General features: G+C 38.5%; 1 long non-coding RNA gene and 1 pseudogene across 1 annotated transcript; one reads left to right on the forward strand and one right to left on the reverse strand.

Moving 5' to 3' along the window:
- Positions 1-649: 649 nt before the first annotated feature.
- Positions 650-1344, forward strand: LOC131298872 (large ribosomal subunit protein bL12c-like; annotated as a pseudogene).
- Positions 1345-7085: 5741 nt separating this feature from the next.
- Positions 7086-8818, reverse strand: LOC131298873 (uncharacterized). Its single transcript, XR_009190566.1, has 2 exons — positions 8726-8818; positions 7086-7291 (listed from the first exon to the last, which is right to left on the reverse strand). It is a non-coding gene; the product is annotated as an uncharacterized LOC131298873 (long non-coding RNA).
- Between the last annotated feature and the right edge of the window lie 11242 nt (positions 8819-20060).

Below are 20060 nucleotides of genomic sequence, written 5' to 3' on the forward strand. Positions count from 1 at the left end.
CTTCGGAATCCAAAATTTATCAACAGAATGAGTCTCGAGTGGTGCCGAAAATTTTGCTACAAGAATCTGAACTTGGCTATATACACCTAATTATTTAGAACTGATCCTAAACTTTGTCCTCCAATCCCGGGAGAGATCCCACATTACCATTCCATTTTTCCTCTCTAATGTAGTCGCGCCGCAACTAATTATTTTCCGTCTTCGCGCATTTTTTTTCTCTTGTAAATAAATTGGACCGGACACGTTGTCCAAACCAAAAAAACAAATCCTCCATATTATCCTTGCACTTTCTTTCTTTATTTATTATTTTCTCGTCCGTCCTTATTTTCATAATTTCCAAAGAGAAGACAAAGGAGATGGCTTCTCAACAGAGTCCCACTTTGAATATTGCACTGTGTAGTTGAACTTTTGTGGGCCGCTATGAAATATTCACATGAATATTAATCGTTCACTAGATATAACTTGTCAAGAAAATACTTTTCGTTGCCGTAAAATCATGTTAATTGGATAACGAGCATAGATAAAAACCTGTCAAGAAAATACTTTTAGTTAACGTAAAATCATGTTAATCGGATGGCAAGACCGGACCGACTGGTGGGAGGCCATCTCCACGGACAAACACCCAACCCGCATTTCATCCGCCAAAAGCTGTATACCCTTACGACCTTATCCTCTCCTTCTTGGTCTCTCTCTCTCGCTCTCCAAAAATGGCGTCAACTCTCTCAAACCTCACCCTCTGTTCAACCAGTTACCATACACCTCCCTCCGCTTACCATTCTCGCCCCAGACAAACCCTACAATTCCCCACCCGAACCCCCATTCCCTCCCGCCGAGCCGCCACCCTCCTCCTCCCGTTCTCCGCCGTTGAAGCCCCGGAAAAAATCCTCACCCTAGGCGACGAAATCTCCAACCTAACCCTCGCCGACGCCCAGAAGCTCGTCGAGTAAGGACAAGCTCGGAGTCTCCGCCGCCGCATTCGCCCCCGCCGCCGTCGCCGCCGCGCCGGCGGCGGAAGCCGCGGCGGAGGTGGTGGAGGAGAAGACGGAGTTCGACGTTGTGATCGAGGAAGTGCCGAGCAACGCGAGGATCGCGACGATTAAGGCGGTTAGGACGCTGACGAACCTGGCGTTGAAGGAGGCCAAGGACTTGATTGAAGGTTTGCCAAAGAAGTTCAAGGAGGGGGTGTCGAAGGACGAGGCCGAGGAGGTGAAGAAGCAGATCGAAGCTGCCGGAGCCAAGGTCGCCGTTGCTTAGAGAGCAGTTGAGTTTGATTCGGTTGAGGTGAATTTTTCGTTAGTTGAGTGAGTGTATCTTTTGGGGGAGGTTATTGGAGTACTCTTTGTTTGTTGTTGTTGTTTGGGTATAGTTGTCCTAACTTTGAAGATGTTTACACCTATTTTTGGTCAAAATTCAAAAAATCAATTTATTGGTTAAAAGAAGGCCTTAAATGATGGTTTCAGGCCTTGAGAAGCCTTATAAATCGGTCACCTGCAGAATTGGGCCTTTGAAAGAATTTAAAGTGGCCACAATTAAGCCAAATTAAGTTTGGAAAGGCAGGAGAGAGTTTGAAAATTGATTAGGCCACATTAATATTTGGAGCATGGCCTAATTAGTCAAGGCCCAAATTGATTTTTAGATCTAGGCCCATTTTCAAGCCTCGGCCCAACTAATCAAAGTCCGGACTAGTTTTTCAGGCCTATCAGCCCAATAAGGCCAAGATTCGTTTTTCAGGTTTAGGCCCAGTTTTTCGGATTTATTTAGGCCTAAAACTGACCAAGTCAAGAAGGCCATAAACTGCTTAGTCATGCTTGGTAAGCAAGCTGCTCACAAGCAGCTCAAATGCCTAGAAGCTTCTCCCTAGCAAGCTGCTCCAACAGCTCAACCAGGCCTGCGTTTTTGGCCTTGGTGGGCCCCAATATCCCTTTTTTACAAGCATCCATGCAGGCAAGCAACCCAACCAGACCAAGGACACGTGGCAGCCATGCATGGAGACATCCCAAGCAGCTCATAAGCAGCTCAAAGGCCTAGAATGTTCTTGCTGGGCAGACCTGGGTAAGTTGCTTACAAGCAGCTCAAAGTCTGAGTGGACCCCATCCTTCAGCATAAAGCAAGACCAAGGACAGGTGGAGTACATGCAGCCCCTTGGAGCTGTTGGTAACTGATTCATGCAGACCTAAGCAAGCTGCTCACAAGTAGCTCACCCAGATTTGGCTGAGCCTTTGTTTCTCGATTCTTCTTCCATAAGGGGTCAAGATTAGAGGATTTAAGGGCCCACAAGGGATGCAAGGACCAATAAAATGGTGGGAAGGCCTGAAGAAGCCTTGGTCTTCAGCATTGGTGAGCCCAAAAGACGTCCAGTCAAGCAGTAGCTGCTCACAAGCAGCTCAAAGGCCTGGATGCTGAAGTTTCTTTTACTTTTTTACAAAGTTTTATGCAGAAAAGAAGGGTTTTTCAGGCCTTTACCATTTCCTTGGAGTAAAGGGCACGTTTTTATCAAAGAATAGCCTCTCATTGGAGCATTTTGAAGCAGCTCAAAAGGGACACTTGGCAGCCATGCATGAAGGCCTGTGGAAGCAGCTTGAACAGCTCAAGACCTGGAACATCTGCCTATAAATACCAGAGTTGAAGGCCTTGACAAAGGTCCACGACCATCAAAGCCCATGGCTTATCCAAATTACATTTCAATTATCTTTTAACTATTTTTATCTTTCAGTCCCCAACCGTCAAGCCCCCGGCTTATGCAAATTTATGTTTTAATTATCTTCTATCTTTCGGTCCCCGACCATCAAGCCCACGGCTTATGCATATTTATTTTTCAATTATCTTTAGTTTCCCGTTCAATCTAGCCAAGCCTAGATTTTATTTCATTTCCTTGTAATCAGACTTTATTAAACCGTTAATGAAGTCCTTTTATTTCTGTTTTAGGCCTTACTCTACCTTTCTTTCCATTTTTCACACGATTAAGAAATTTTAAGTCCTTAGCCCGCAAAGGCAAACCACGAACCTCCTCACGGTCTCCACCCTTAGGCCGTGTACTTTCGTCCAGTTAGAAGTCAGATTAAGGCTTCCAGGCCTTGATACGAATTTGGGCAGCAATCCTGCCCTGGCACGCCCGCATTAGGCCTAGAACTGCACTACTCGCTGTTCTTAGGCCAATTTTTACATTTTCGGAAGAAACAGAAGGGTAATGAGAATTGAAACCCTAACCAATTTTCTTTTGAATGTCAATCCTGATCAATTATGAGCAATGCAATATGGTGTTGCATTGAGAGAATGTGTTATGTATCGCCAGCATTGTATTGGTAAAACGTGTTCCGCTACATGACAAATGAGACACATTTTATCATTCATTGGTGACACGTCTGATGTTACCCCAGGATGTAGTAACGGAATATGATCACGAAAAGTATTAGTTCTCACTTATCAGTTATAGCTTGCAGTTGGATTTGATTCGATTGGGGTGAATTTATAGTTAGTTGAGCGTGTTTATTGTGGGGGAGATTAGAGCATAGTTTGTTGCCTTGGCGGTTTACGACTACCTGTGGAAATTAGCCCTCAGACCCGGGGGTGCTAGAGTCATTTGGTTTGTATCGGTCAATTTCTATAAAGAAGCCGCGTCAATGGTAGAACTACCGTGGTAGCTGTTCATCGATATCTTGCATGCAGTTTTCTGACATCTAAGATCTAACCGCCGAATCATTTTATAGCTAGATGTATCCTTCACTTGATTTGGTTGTGTTATTCATCTTCAAGTGTGCAATTTTGTCTTTTTTTAGTTGTACTAGATGTACACGGTAGATTGTAATATGATTTTATCAATGAAGTTCTTAGTCTTTAATAAATAAAAAAAGACTCTGAGTCTTCGTCCACTTCTAGCATCTCGACCCACAAGATGGGCTTTTACAAGTCACGTCCCCCAGCCTTTGGGTTCCCCGGCCGTGAAATACAAGGAAGCCGTGTGGACCTTGGCATGATCTAAAGTCATTGCCTCATGCTGTCATATATACCATAGACCATAGTTGAAGGCTTGAAGCAAGCAAGCAAAGTACATATATATATATATATATATATATGCTCCCTGTTCTTTATCTTTGGGTGGGAAGATATGTTTGATCGTAAGGTGTGTGTTGCTTTGTTTGTCGTTCTCTTAATTTCACTTCCAACCCCAATGGCTGCCCGGGTTTCTCCAAGCAGTAAGCGTCGTCAACTCTCTATATATCTTTGAAAAATTCTCTAATACACGTTCTTATTTGGATGTGCATATTATGAATCTTTATGCAAATGTTATGGATTTTCATACAAAATGGGAGTAGGAGTATTTACTTGTATTCGAACATATTACAAATTCAAAGTAATAGAAAGGATGCATACAACTTGCACATCTAAACAGGAATTAATGCATATTGTGGCCTTTGTTCCTTTTCTATGCATGATATGTTTCTTTGTAATTAGATTTTCTTAAAACACTACCGTATGAAAATATTTTCCACCAAGTAGAACTCTTTGAGCTACTGTTCGATAAAAGTTTTAAACCTTGAGGAAGAAGGAAAAAAGATTTAGAGGGAAGAAAATAGATAAAGGGAAAATTAGCCATGGATTCATTCTCTTCAATCTTAGAACTTCTTAAGACCTTCCAAGAAATGGATTCTTTACAAATGGTTAAGAAGGTCTACACAGAAAAATTGTAATCTGTATTTCGTTTTCCTTGACGAAAGTTAGAATAGTTAGATTAGCTCCTTAACCTCCTTACACCTAGTACCTAAGTGCACACCTTCGTGCCGTCAGGCCAAAGGCCTTTTAGCGTATCTGTGTGTATTTTTTTTTCTTTCTTACTTCTTACCTTTCCTTCTCCCCTCAGGGCCTCAGCTCTTCCCAGTAAAATGCATCGTGTTTGGATTCTCAAGGAAAGATCCAAGTCTATCAAATTCATAGCTTTCTTTTTTGTTCTTCATTGTCGTAGGCCGGTTTCCGCCGCCGGTCCCTACATCTGGGAGGGGCCGGCTCGGCTTAACGGCGAGGCTGGTTTTCCGGTGGTTTGTGCGGCGGTGGAGTCTATAGCGTTTAGGGTTTTGGGTGTTGGTATGGGTGGGCCGGTCCTTGGTTGGACCGGGTATGGGTGTTATGGGCTTTATCTGTTTTATTTGGGTTTGAGTTATGTTAATTATTGTTGGACCCTTGTAGACCTTTGGGTGTTTTGGACTTTGCCCTCAAAGGTGTATTTTTCAATTTTTTGTTGGATCCCCTTTCCCTTTCCCCATTTTTTAATAAAATTTCATCTTTCGCCGATAAAAATAAAAAAAAAAGTGTGGTAGTATTTTTATTTCCTCCCTTGGGGGTGGGGTACTTGTAATGCGCTAATGCACTACAGGGTTCTAGCGCGATTCGATCTTGGTCAGATATGATTAAATGATCGGATACAATAAATCTTTTTGTCAGACAACATTGTGGTGGGAGAGGTCCCTGCATCAAATAATCTCTCTATATTCTGATGGTCATAGCTCATAAAAGTGCAAGAGTTTGAACTGCAGGAAACAGACAAGAAACGATAAAATTCCCGTCAGTGGCTCCGGCGGCCGGCAATGGCGCCAAATGACGCCTCATCTCTGTTGTCGGCAGCTGCGAAATTGACATTGGGATCCCGTGAGCAGGCTGTCTCATAAATTGGGGGAAAATTAACATGAACTATCCATAAATATTAGGGACCAATATTAGTTTTTGGCAATATAATGCAGAGACGTGAAATAAAATTTTTTTTTATTTGTTTGAATGATATGATTGTTTTCCCAGAAGTCCTTCATGAACTGCACGTTAGTGTATACAGTGTATTACTAGCAATGAAATCAAAGTACTTATCGATCCTTTTGAATTTGCAGAAGAGCAAGAAGGCAGCAATACTCAAGGCCTTAAGTTTGTAGTGCGCATCGATGTACACTCAAGGCAACCAGGCCATGCAGCCTCTCAATCTGCACCACCGGGTGTAGGAGAATAGCAAATGTTGTATTAGTCAGAATCGAGTTGAATCATAAGTTTTGCAAGCATATATGGCTTTAAAGTGTTGACATTTCTGTGTGTTTTGTGCACTTATAATCATCAATTTCCATTGCTTGTAGTGGTTATTTATGGTAATCGACTTTGAACAGGCATTGCCCACTATATCCAATTAAACTAGGCTCTTTGCTTGATATCCCAAAGACCAGACATAGCCCTGCCCCTAGAGCTTCTCTGGCATTTTTGAGCAAATTAGTACTGTTTGGTACAATGGGAAAAGTTTTATTCACCAATTAGCAGAACTGAACTCGGGGTTTCGTTACGATTTGATGAAAGGAAAATGCTTACATTTGCCACTTAAAGTCAGGGCAATGCGTCATATGAACTGGCTCCGTAAAAGTTGATATCACCTGAAAGATTTCGAATCTGTGACCTAAAAAAACCCGAACCCCTAAGTTCCAATATGTGACCACCATGCCAATTCCTTGGAGTTCCATCTAAAGATATCTGGATACCAATAAAATCAAATGTGACCATTGCACCTGAGAGCTAATTTCCTTAATAGTCTGCCAAGCAGGCTCGCATTATAAGCCCCTTTAGTAAGAGAGCCAAATAATCTCATGATCTTCTCTATTAATTTGGTATTAACTGAGCTGGCGAGTGGATGGAAGAATTGCCCTATCCATAGTTCCATAGCCAGGGGATTCAGTTTCACTAACATCAGTAGAGGTTACGTTTGATCGAGCAGAAGCAGAGGCCTTCCTTTTTACCCAATTCCAGCTGGTATAGAGGCATTATCTCTTCCCTTATTAGGTCCTTGGACGGCCGTGACTCCCGTCCGGACAAGATGGTCAATTGATCCATGATTACCCAGATGGCGTTGTGATTCCTGACTTCAGCTTACAACCTAGGCATGGTTTTTGAGTTTTGTACATAAGAATTCCTTCAAAGTTGGTCTTAACTTTGAAGGGTAATGTGTCACGCCCTGCCCCACAAACGGCACCCGAAGTAGGCCCGAGTCGACGCGTTCACGCGGCATTCCACACAAAAGACTACACCACACTCTACAATCAATCAGAACAAAAATCATCGGAAGACACATAAAATACAACTAGGTCAACGCCAAAATCTCAACTCACAAGTTATAATAAATAACCATCTCTCCAATTAATTACAAAACGCATAAGTTAACCTCTAGATGAACCAATTACACAGCAATCTAACCAAAGACGTCACCCAACGTTAGACTGAGCACTCCCCAAAGCGCTGACCGGTAGTGGACCTACTCTAAGCCACCTGCTACCTGACAATCCAAAAAAGAAAGCCAGAATGTGTGAAATATTGAAGTGCTCGATAAAATATCACAATACCCAAAGGAATATCAATAAGAATACTCATCACCAACATAATTGAAATACCCATATGAATACAATAATTATAACCACTACATCCTCCAAACATAGTAGTATTATCCAATAAACAACCACATAATAATAAATGAATCAACAACAGCATGAATATAAATCACAAAAGCATGCAGTGGCATGTCTGCCACATTCCCACGTACCCAAGGCATTGTGTTCCGCAAACCATGCTCCCAACCTCCGTTAATTAGGCGGAATGGCTTACGACATAGTATGACTCACTCCACAATCCTTTCGCGGGTACAATCAACATCCAACAAACATGCGTACTATTAGCTAGAACAACATATAGCATGGTATACAATCTCCACCACATATATCTATATCAATAGCCAAACCACGACTAGCATGATCTCATTGATATACAATCACGTCCACAACATTATCTTATTAAAGATAATCATATCAAAAGTTAAAATACCATTAGCAAGGTATACACTCACCACCACAGCAATATCTTATTAATAAGAATCATATCAGACACACTCACCTTTCATTCGATTAGAGTATGCCAAACTTACGGTTCCAGTACCTCCTAAAAGACCGGCTCGTTACCTAGCCATAAGTTAACCTATATTAGCATATGAACATCTTGGGATGTTAAACCAAATGCTAGAATAACAAGTCATACACATGCCTTTTACACTAGCTCATGCAGCAAACATTACATAAAGTCACCAAAAGCTCTAGAGGTGTTGTCCGGGAGTACCTACGTACCCGGGAGACCTCACACACCTTTCCCATACTCCAAGGTACTCCACACACCCAAATATATCAAATACTATAAAGACCCACAAGTGTACAAACTCAACCAAATAGCCCAACGCAACAAAACTCCCAAAACAGGAATGACAACCACAACCAGCCTGTTTTATTTTGGCCATATCTTTTTACTCAATTGGAAGTAGCTTACCAGACTACCACCGTTGGAAAGTACACTTTCAGTACATAGATTTCGATATACTATAAGCCTCGTTTTGAATAATAACGACAAAGTTATGCCTGTTTGAAGTTTGAACACGAATCTGAAAAAACTGCTGCGAGGCAGCTACTGGTTTCAACCCTCAAACCTCCACCAACCACCTCAAAACCACCCAAACAGCCACCAAATTACCACCACAACATTATATAATGAAAATTACACACATCTAACTCACACCCATGCCTCAAAAACAAACCCATAACAAAACCCAATGAATTCGACCCAAAACATGAACTTTGTCAATTTTCTTCCAAAACTCAATCCATGGAGAATCTAACCACACAAATATGAAATTAAATATGGATTACGCTTCTAGAGTACAAGAACTTACCTGTTATCGGGTTGGATCACCGAAAACGGACCTCTCCTTCCTCCCTCCCCTTAGCCGTGGCCTCCTCTCTTTCTCTCTTGCTATGTCGGTACAGAGAAATTTTTCTATGCCGGGTGGGTACCACATCACCCGGCTGACGTGATATTCGAGCGAGCACATCCGAGCCGTACAAAAATATATTGGACGGTCCAGATTAAAACACTCTCTCTCCTCTCACCTCCACACTCTCTCTTCTCTTTCTCTCTTCAAATCCGAACCGTCCAAAACCGCAATGGACAACTTGGATGCACCAAGCGGACACCACGTGGTACCGGATTGGCACTGAAATTTTTTTCGTCAGTACAAATGGGAAGAACGAGGAAAATATCCTCCTGATCGCCATTCACTTAGGAAGAAATCCCATGTGGTACTCCAAACCAATAACAATCTCCATGCAAATCACACCAAGGCCCCTCATAGAATCCAACGAATACGAATTAAGCCCCAAACCTCAAAATTAAATCGAAACCCAAAATATTCTCAGGATGGGTGTTACATAATGAGAATTGAAACCCTAACCAATGTCCTTTTGAATGTCAATCCTCAATTATGAGCAATGCAATATGGTGACCATCACCGCATTTCGGTGGTCATGCGATGTGTTACCAGCATTACATTGGTAAAATGTGTTATGTGTCGCTAGCATTGTATTAGCAGAATGTGTTCCGCTACATGACAGATGAGACATTCTACTATTCATTGGTGATAAATGGTACCTAGGATGTAGTAACGAAATATGGTCACGAAAGTATTAGTTCTCACTTCTCAGTTATGATTGTTTGGTTCATGCGTATGCTGTGGCTTAGAGAGCAATTGGATTTGATTCCATTGTGGTGAATGTAGTTTGTTGAGTGTCTTTATTGTGGGGGAGATTATTGGAGTACTCATTCGACGTAGGACAAGAATTTAGGAGATTTCAATTATATAGAAACCTTATTTTAGAAATTATTCATTTTAGGAATTCCTATTTTAATGCCATTTGTTTAGGCATATTCCTATCAGTCTTTTTACTTTGTTAGTCTTGGTTTCCAAGTATTATTTTACTTGGTCTCCACTTTAAGTAGTTACCTTATTACTGACTCCTACTAGTATAAATATGGGTATAAGTTATTCAATTATTTAACTTTTTATCAATAATATTGCAGAGTTTCTCTCTTTCTTCCTTGTGCGCAAGGTTTGCTCGTTGTTACGAGTTGTTTATCTCGTTTAGACTAGTACGCTAACTGGTCTCTTGTGAATTCCACTGCGTCAAGTTGTATCAGAGCTACACTTTTCCTGGTTCGATAGCAACAAACAAAGTTGAAGACACACCCATTGACATTGGTCGTGGGGAAGGATTTAACAGGACTCGCACCAAGGAATTTGCCCATGGTCAACCTGTTAAACACAAAGTTGACAAAAACCGCATTAAGGCATTTGCACACAACCAACCTATTAACCAAAACGTCTCCAGATGATATTCTTATTATCAGTACGATAGTAGGAATAAATTTGAAGGCGAGCTATTCAAAAACCATGATGATTATCAGTCGGTAAAGTGACAACCAAATTTCAGGTATTATAATAATTTGCCAAAATTTAGTGGTCTTGAATTTTTTGAAAATCGTTTGGATTAGATTCTAGATATCAAAGATTCCTTCGAGTATGCAAAAATTCCGACAGAACAAATGCGGAGGTATTTGTTAAGGAAGCTTATGGGTCCAGCGCTACGATGGTGGCTAGATATGCAATTTCTAAGATATCGATTGGGCAAGCGTCGAATTCATGCATGGTACAAAATTAAAAAAACGTATGATGGAGAGATTTTTACCATGGAATTATGAGCAATTGTTGGAGGAAAAATACAGGCCAAACTAGTATCATGCAAAACAAATTATTGTAGAATGTCGTGGGAGAGGTCAAAATTGAAGTTGAAGATCAAGACGAAATTGACATCGATGTTTGTGTGCAAGAGGATACTGAAATTGTTTCGGATGCGGTTGTGGAGGACCAAAAGAATATTGCATTGGAGGTTTGTGCGTTTGGGCTTGATGAATCACCCACAATGAAGTTGACTGCAACACTACAAGAAAATATATTTGTTGCTGAAAATCAATTTTCTATCAAAGAAGAAATTTTCCCAATGCTCGAAAGACAATTAGATCTTTGATGAAAGTGCAATAGAAGTTGGCGAGAAGATTTGCAATCAAGTTGGAAATTTCCTTATTGCTACCTGAGGAAGGAATAAAAAAATGACGAAAGTTTTGAAATTAATAAAGAAGGCTTTCTACGTATTGTGGCACCAACCAATTCTATAATAAATCAAAGTCTTGAGAACCAGCAACTTCAGCATAAGGTTCTAGCTGTCGATTTTCTTGGAATGCAACAATTTGATTGGGTTCCTAACATTCTTCTAGTGAATCTTGTCAACAAGTTGAATCATGAAGAGAACGGATCATCGCGTAAACACTTTTCTTCAAAAAAAAATTGGAAGAAAATCAAGGGATTGAAGTATTCTAAGTATCTATTTCCTTGGCATGGAAGATGGTAGATTCCCAACGAGAACTCGAGGTTGAGTTCTTTTGAAGAAAATGCGATTGATGTAGGACAAGAATTTAGGAGATTTCAATTATATGGAAACTTTATTTTAGGAATTATTCATTTTAGGAATTCCTTTTTTAATGCCGCTTGCTTAGGCATATTTCTATAAGTCTTTTAATTTTGTTAGTCTTAGTTTCCAAGTATTGTTTTACTTGGTCTCCACTCTAAGTAGTTACCTTATTATTAGGACTCCTACTAGTATAAATAGAGGTGTAAGTTATTCAATTATTTAACTTTTTATCAATAATATTGTAGAGTTTTTCTCTTTCTTCCTTGTGCACGAGGTTTGCTTGCTTCGAGTTGTTTATCTTGTTTGGACTAGTATCGATTTAGGACAAGAATTTAGGAGATTTCAATTATATGGAAACTTTATTTTAGGAATTATTCATTTTAGGAATTCATCTTTCAATGCCACTTGTTTAGGCATAATACTTGGAAACCAAGACTAACAAAATTAAAAGACTAATAGGAATATGCCTAAACAAGCAGCATTAAAAGAGGAATTCCTAAAATGAATAATTCCTAAAATAAAGTTTCCATATAATTGAAATCTCCTAAATTCTTGTCCTACATCAAGTACGCTAACTAGTTTCTTGAGAATTCCTATGCGTCATCATTATTTGTTTGATTTTTTTGTTTGCATATGGTTGGTATCTTAACTTCGAAGGGTAATGAATTGAAACCCTAACCGATGCCCTTTTGAAAGTCAATCCTAAATTATGAGCAAAGTTATGGTGAGTCAATAACCACCACCACATCTCGGTGCTCATGTGATGTTTCGCCATAATGCTAGTTCTCGGTTATGGCTGCTTGGTTCATGTGAATGCATGTGATTTCTCAAAGCGTTGTTGCTCTTTAGGCTGCATTTGAATTGTAAGCTTCAAAAAGCCGAGCTCTCTTGTGTGATGGGTCACCATAATTTCCTTCATTCAGGAATTTTCAACGTATCTCTATTGTTTTTCGTTAAATTTCCGTTTATTACTTTGTGTTTGGTTGAGTATCAAAAAGGAAGGAATTTCATGGATCTTGAGTTTTGTGGGCAAATTTGCTTCACTAATCCCTTTCCTTTTGCTCTTCCCTCAACAAAACCGGCTATAAATAATCCATCTTCGTAGATACACGAAAATGCCTGCTTCCAAACGCAGCTTTTAGTCATTCACTGTCGAGCCAAATGGATTTTGAACTGGCATTGCTCATTATCTCAAATTAAAGTAGGCTCGCTTTGACCGGGGGGAACTGAAATGATTATTGATATCCCAGAGACCGGCCTTTGCATTATTTTTTTGTCCTTATTCAATTTTTTTTTTCATTTGTTATTAGTTTTCCGTCTTGTAGATTATTGCTTTATCATGATGAGAGGAATCTAAAAAGTAAAAGAATAACTTTGAAACCCAAATCTTTTTGAATTATCAAATTTGATTAAGGACAAAAAAAATAATCTAAATAGATTATTTAGCCAAAAAAACCCTTAGCTCTGCCCCATAGCTTCTCTAGCAGTACTGTTGGGCAAATTAGTGTTTGGTGAAACGGGAAATGTTCAATCCACCAATTAGCAACATATTGATTTGAACACGGGCTTGATTATGGTTTGATGAGAATTTATCCCGTTCTAGAAAGCAAATTAAGTACTTATTTTTTAAGAAAGGTAATTTCAAGCTCAAAAATCATGTGTTTACGCAAATAATTTTTCTATCAATATGAATCTTGTTTGATAGATCTCATTGAGATCTTTTAATCGGTGCAAAAAAAAAATCAAAAAATTATTTTTCATTTACATTATTTTTGAATTTAAAAATTTGAAATGAACTGCTTATTTTTTTAAAAGATTTCTGGAATTGGTAGAGCATAGTTTGTTGCCTTGGTGGTTTATGACTATCTGTGGAAATTAGTTCTCAACCTGCGGTGCTAGACTCATTTTGTATTGGTCAGTTTCTGTAAGGAAGCCTCGTCAATAGTAGAACTACCGTGACAGCTGTTTATCGACATCTTGTATGCGGTTCTCTTTGACATCTGACCACCGAATCATTTTATTGCTGGATGTATCCTTCATTTAATTTGGTTGTCTAATCCATCTTCGTGTGTGCAATTTCTCTTTTCAGTTGTATTAGATGCACACGGTATATGGTAATATAATTTTATCAATGAAGTTCTTAGTCTTTGAAAAGAAAAAATGACTCTGGATCTTGGTCCGCTTCTAACATCTCGACCCACAAGATGGACTTTTACCAGTCACGTCCCCCGTCTGTGGGTTCCCCGAGAGAAACGCCAAGGAATTAAGCCGTGTTATAGACCTTAAATTGGCATGATCTAAAGTCATCGCCTAATTAATGCATCTAAATAATACCATATATAAACCACAGTTGAAGCCCTGAAGCAAGCAAGCAAAGTACATCGATCCTTACAAGTTTATAGTACATATATATCTCCTCACTAGCAGTTCTTTTTCTTTGGGTGGGAAGATGTTTGATCGCAAGGTGTGTTTTGTTTTGTTTGTTGTTCTCTTAATTTCACTTCCCACCCCAATGGCTGCCCGGGTTTCTCCATGCGGTAAGCATCTTCAATTCTCTGTCTTGGAAAAAACTTCTCTGATACACATTCTTATTTGATTGTGTATAATATGCACCCTTTAAACTGCTTTAATTGAATTCGTACATAACATTTTTTGCGTAAAAGTCCACAACTTTACTCTCGAATTCATAACTTTTATGTATGTATGAATCTTTATAATATACAAATGTTACGGATTTTCATACAAAATCGTAATTTTTTTGGGTTATTGATTCTTGTTAACGAGAGGAATCGGAAATGTAAATTTTTTTTAACTTTTATCCAAGTATTTTGATAAATAACCATTTTTTAGCAAAAAAGTGACTTTTTCTACTAAAGAGTTGTTATTTCTCAAAATACTTGGATAAAAGTAAATTTTTTGTTACTTTTCTGATTCCCCTCATTGAGACGAATCAATAATCCAAAAAAATTTGGCACAAAACTAACAAATGTGAAAAAATTCAAATAAGGACAAAATTAACAAATTTAAGTTAAACTCATAAGAATGCAGCCGAAAATCTTTTCTTGAGAATTCGAACATGCTGCATTTTACTAGGAAGAGCTGAGGGGAGAAGGAAAGGTAAGAACTAAAGCCATTCACAGTGGTATAATAAAAAATAGATAATCAAAAGTTGACACGTCAACTTTTGATTATTCATTTAAGAAGTTACTAAGCTTAGCAATATTGAAGTTCACAATGGTCATTTCTAATTCATAACCAAAATAAGGGGTTCACTACAATCTCTCTCTCTCTCTCTCTCTCTCTCTCTCTCTCTCTCTCTCCTCCTCCTCCTCCTCCTCCTCCTCCTCTCTTTCCCGCCATTCACCTCCCTCCATTACATTTTTTTAGGGCAAAAATATATCAAACATATGGTGTTCTTCATAATGTTCTCTATCAAAACAACACCGAAACAATTTTTTTCTTCCTATTCCTGTAGCCTATCTAACCAAACTAATATCACAAATCCACCACTCTCTTAATCTTCCAAAAAAATAAAATCAGATGTGTTTTTGAATTTGAAAAAGAATGCAAGGTTCTTCATGTATTCAACCATAGGGGAGGAATGAAAAAGGAATAAAATAGAAAAGGAAAAGAAGATCATGAAACACCTTAATCCGGCAACGATGGGTTGAATTGTAGATGATCGAGAAATATGAGCTTCACTTTTGGAGGGGAAGAAAGACTAACCGTTTGTGGTTGAAGTGAAGTTATATAGAGCAGGCGAAGAAGATAAGAAGAAAATACTAGTTGAAACACGCGTATATACAAAATTTGGAACTAGCTAGTTAACTTATATGGTGTGAGGTTCACAAATTTTGATTATTGAAAAATGTTGCTAGTTTTGGTTATCCAAAGCCTAAAATTTGAATATTTCTAAGGATATTGCTAAGTTTGATTATACTATTGTGAGCCATCTTTTGCATCAACATTGTTAACTTTAACAATAATTGGCTTTTGATTATATTACTGTGAATGACCTAAGAAGTAAGAAATAAATATACATACAGATACACCAAGAGGTCTTTGGCCCAACAACATGAGGGAGTGCGCTTAGGTACTAAGGCCATCCATAATGGTGTAATTAGAAATGGAGAACCAAAAGTTGACACATCAGTTTTTGATTATTTACTTAAGAGGTTACTAAACTTAACAATGTTGAGGTTCACAATGATCACTTCTAGTCCATAACCAAAATAAGGGGTCCACTATAAGTTCACACAATCTCTCTATCCCCCTCTGTTTCCCACCATTCACTTTCCTCCATTACATTTTTCTTTTGCGCAAAAATATATCGAACATATGGTACGTTCTTCCTAGTGTTATCTATGAAAACAACACGTACTGGAACTTTTTTTTACCAATATTGTTAACTTTAACAACAAATTGACTTTTGATTATACCACTGTGGATGGCCTAAGAGTAAGGAGGTTAAGGTACTAATTAATCTAACAATACTAACTTTCACTGAGGAAAACGAATTACAGATTGATACTAACAATTTTTCTGTGCATCTTCTTATCCATTTGTAAAGAATCCATTTCTTGGAAGGTCTTAAGAAGTTCTAAGTTTAAAGAGAATGAAAAGTTATTAATTAAGTTCTAACAATACTACGGGGTTCTAGCGCAATTCTATAGACTCCACTAAGATCTTGGTCAGATATGATTAAATTGGTCTGATACAATTAATCTTTTTGTTAGACAACATTTGTTGTACAAACATGTGGTAGCTAGGAGAGGTAGCACCAAAAAATAATACTCAGTACCAAAAAAAATGTGGGGGGAGAGGTCCCTGCATCAAATAATCTAATCTATATTCTGATGGTCATAGCTCAAAAGTGCAAGAGTTTGAACTGCACGAAACATACAAGAAACGATAAAATTCCCGACAGTGGCTCCAACGGCCAGCAATGGCGCCAAATGACGCCTCATCTCTGTTGTCAGCAGCTTAGAAACTAACATTGGGATCCCGTGAGCGGAATAGTTTTTGGCTATTTAATGCAGAGACGCGAAATAATTTTTTTTATTTGTATTTGTTGATATGATTGCTTTCCAAGAAGTCCTTGATGAATTACTTGGTAGTGTATACAGTATATTATATTTACCAATGAAATCAAAGTAGTTATCGATCCTTTTGAATTTGCAGAAGAGCAAGAAGGCAAGAATACTTGCGGCCTAAAGTTTGTAGTGCGCATCGATGTACGCCCAATCCCATTTGGCCATGCACGAGGTCACTCATATGATCAAGGCGGGAAGTCATAAGTTTTGTAACCATATATATGGCTTTAGAGAGTGTTTACATTTCTGTGTATTTTTTGCACTTATAATAATCAATTTCCATTGCTTGTAGTGGTTATTTATGGTAAATTGACTTTGAACAGGCATTGCCCACTATATATCCAATTAAACTAGGCTCTTTACTTGATATCCCAAAGACCAGACCTAGCCCTGCCCCTAGAGCTTCTCTGGCATTGTTGAGCAAATTAGTACTGTTTGGTACAATGGGAAAAGTTTTATTCACCAATTAGCAAAACTGAACTCGGGGTTTCGTTACAATTTGATGAAAGGAAAATGCTTACATTCGCTGCTTAAGAGTTGGGACAATGCGCCATATGAATTGGCTTCGTAAAAGTTGATAGTATCTAAAAGATTTCGAATCTATGACCTAAAAGAAACCGAACCCTAAGTTCCAATAGTTGACCACCGTGCCAATTCCTTGGAGTTCCATCTAAAGATATATGGATACCAATTAAATTAGATGAGACCATTGCACCTCAGAGTTAATTTCCTTAACGGCCTGCGAAGGAGACTAGCAGAGGTAGCACTATAAGCGCCTTTAGTAAGAGAACCAAATAATCTCATCTTCTCTATTAATTTGGTATTGACTGAGCTAGCGAGTGGATGGAAGAATTGCCCAATCCATAGTTCCATAGCCAGGGGATTCAGTTTCACTAACATCAGTAGAGATTACGTTTGATCGAGCAGAAGCAGAGGCCTTTCATTTTACCCTATTCCAGCTGCAATACAGGCATTATCTCTTCGCTCAGGTCCCTGGACGGTCATCTTGACTCCCGTCCGGACAGGATGGTCAATCGATCCACGATTATCCACATATTGTTGTGATTCCAGAGTTCGGCAGTATAAATTTCAATTAGACTCTCAAACTTTCAAAAAAAATTAATTTTACTCCCAACGTTATCTTCCGTTAATTAAAACACCCCCTTCCGTCCAAATGACTAACGGATTTCGTTAAAGTCCCCGTTAAATAGCATTCCGATCGAATTTCGATGATCCGAGCCGCTCATTGTGATCAAAATGTGATTTTAATGGTATCCTTAAGAAATCAGCAAAAAAAAAATGATTAGAAAGGGCTTCATCCGAATAGTTTTTTATTTAACTATTAAATAAAAAACTGCTCGGATGAAGCCCTTGCCGGTCAATTTTTTTGCTGACTTCTCGCGGATAACCTTAAAATCATGTTCTGAACATATTGAATGGCTTGGATCATCGAAATTCGATTGGAAAAGGGGAGGTGCGGACCGATCCTGATTTTGTTCAAGTTAGGGCGGCCAAATTTTGCTTCGGTCCGCACCGCCCCTTTCCCGATCGAATTTCGATGATTCGAGCCGCTCAATATGTTCAAAACATGATTTTAAGGGTACCCTCGAGAAATAAAAAAAAGAAGACTAGGAAAGGCTAAGTAATTTTTTATTGAACAGTTTAATAAAAAACTATTCGGATGAAGCTCTTTCCGATTTTTTTTTTTTTTTTTTTGCATCGAATGGCTCTGAGTACATCTATGTCCGAATTTTGTTTCTGAAACATCTATGTCCTAATCATTTTCCAACAGTGTGTGTTGGCGTGGGTGAGTAAAATAATGACGGTTACGTGTGTGTACATACATTTATGTATATAATTTCTTCTCTCTATCAAATCTAGCGAGAAGCATACATACTTATAGGCTATACTTTCGTTAGTAATGTAGAGGGAATAACTTCAGTGTCACCAGTCATTTTGGAGACATCGTAATTTTTGGCATAACAAAATCATTATGAGTATAACCAAAATCCATTACAAGCATAACAGAATCATAATAAGGCCTTTGGTTGATTTTTTGAATATTTTTTGGTTATGTCTTGTTTGGGTTTTGTCATACTTGTAATGGATTTTAGTTATACTCATAATAGTGAAGTTATGCTAAAAATTACGATGTTCCTAAAATGACCAGGGACTTCATAACATCATCCATACGTTGATATGTCTTTCGAGCTCCCACTAAATACAAATCATGCATTTGCACTAGACCCAAAATCCTTTGACTTTATTTTCTATCCAAAGAATGCTATTTTGCCATGAAACAACTTAACTATTTAACTAAAATTCAAGTTTTCGACAATTGAAATGGGATAGTATCACTCATTGATCGCTAGCGGCGGACTCATTTTGATTTTGAGTCTATCTATGTATTTCAAACAACCCTTTTGTAGAGCTCGTTGAAAAAATAATCCCCACCAAAAGAATTTGAAGAGTGACAAACTCATAATTAAAACAATCTTTGTCATCTCTCCATATTATAAATATATATAGTTGAATGGATCATGTGAATCATATGGGTACATGTTATACAAGAATATTCTAGAATTAAGATAAACAATTCGGTTTACATTGTTGAGCACCAACGTAAAATATAATAGGACTAAAATCCATTTCTAATAACGAATTAGGGGAAAATAATTATTTTCCTTATAGATTACTTGTTTTCTTTTATCTAGAGAAAGACAAAAATGAGCGAGTGGACTTAGTGGGATTATATAAACCCAAAAAATATTCTCGCAGCACCATAATTCATTCTTCCAAAGGTCCGGGTGTCCGGGTCTGCATACGCGTATCACGACAAATTTTGTATCCAATTCGATCAAATGTAGACCATCTACATCGAGATTAAGGAGTTCACAGGATATTACTTACATACGGCCTGACTCAAAGAATTGAATTCTAAAAAATTGTACGACGAGCAAATTCACAAATCAACCGAACTAATCTTTCGGGGGTTGCAGTAAAATAATCACCAGATCCCTCAATCGGACAAGGTTGCTGAATTTCATACAAGCACCTCCTTCGGCCACGCTGCTTTCTTGGGCTATTAAACAAGAATCATTGCTACATGTCTCTCTTGTAAGTTTGTAACAATCATGCTACAGACACACCACTCAGTTACTCCCCAAACACTCCTCACTTACAAGCAGTGAAACTCGCAAATGTGAAAAGAGGAGTGTTTGGGGGGGACCGAGTGGCGTGTCCCATCATGTCACAAAATAAGAGAGGAAAGAGAAAAACAATGAAACAACGGATAACCAAAAGTCATCGAATGTGAAAAAAGAGTAAAACTTCTCCCTCCGCAGTAGACGATTTGGGCTACACCATGCTATCTGACTACCTAGATTCCACCCCGGTCTTATTGAATGATTCAAGCGATTTATTTTAGGAATTCCTCTTTTAATGCCACTTGTTTGGGCATAATACTTGGAAACCAAGACTAACAAAATTAAAAGACTAATAGGAATATGAGTAACAAAATTAAAAGACTAATAGGAATATGCCTAAACAAGTGGCATTAAAAGAGGAATTCCTAAAATGAATAATTCCTATAAAATAAAGTTTTCATACATCC

Source organism: Rhododendron vialii, chromosome 8a (assembly GCF_030253575.1).
Source record: "Rhododendron vialii isolate Sample 1 chromosome 8a, ASM3025357v1".
Classification (NCBI taxonomy): Eukaryota; Viridiplantae; Streptophyta; class Magnoliopsida; order Ericales; family Ericaceae; genus Rhododendron; species Rhododendron vialii.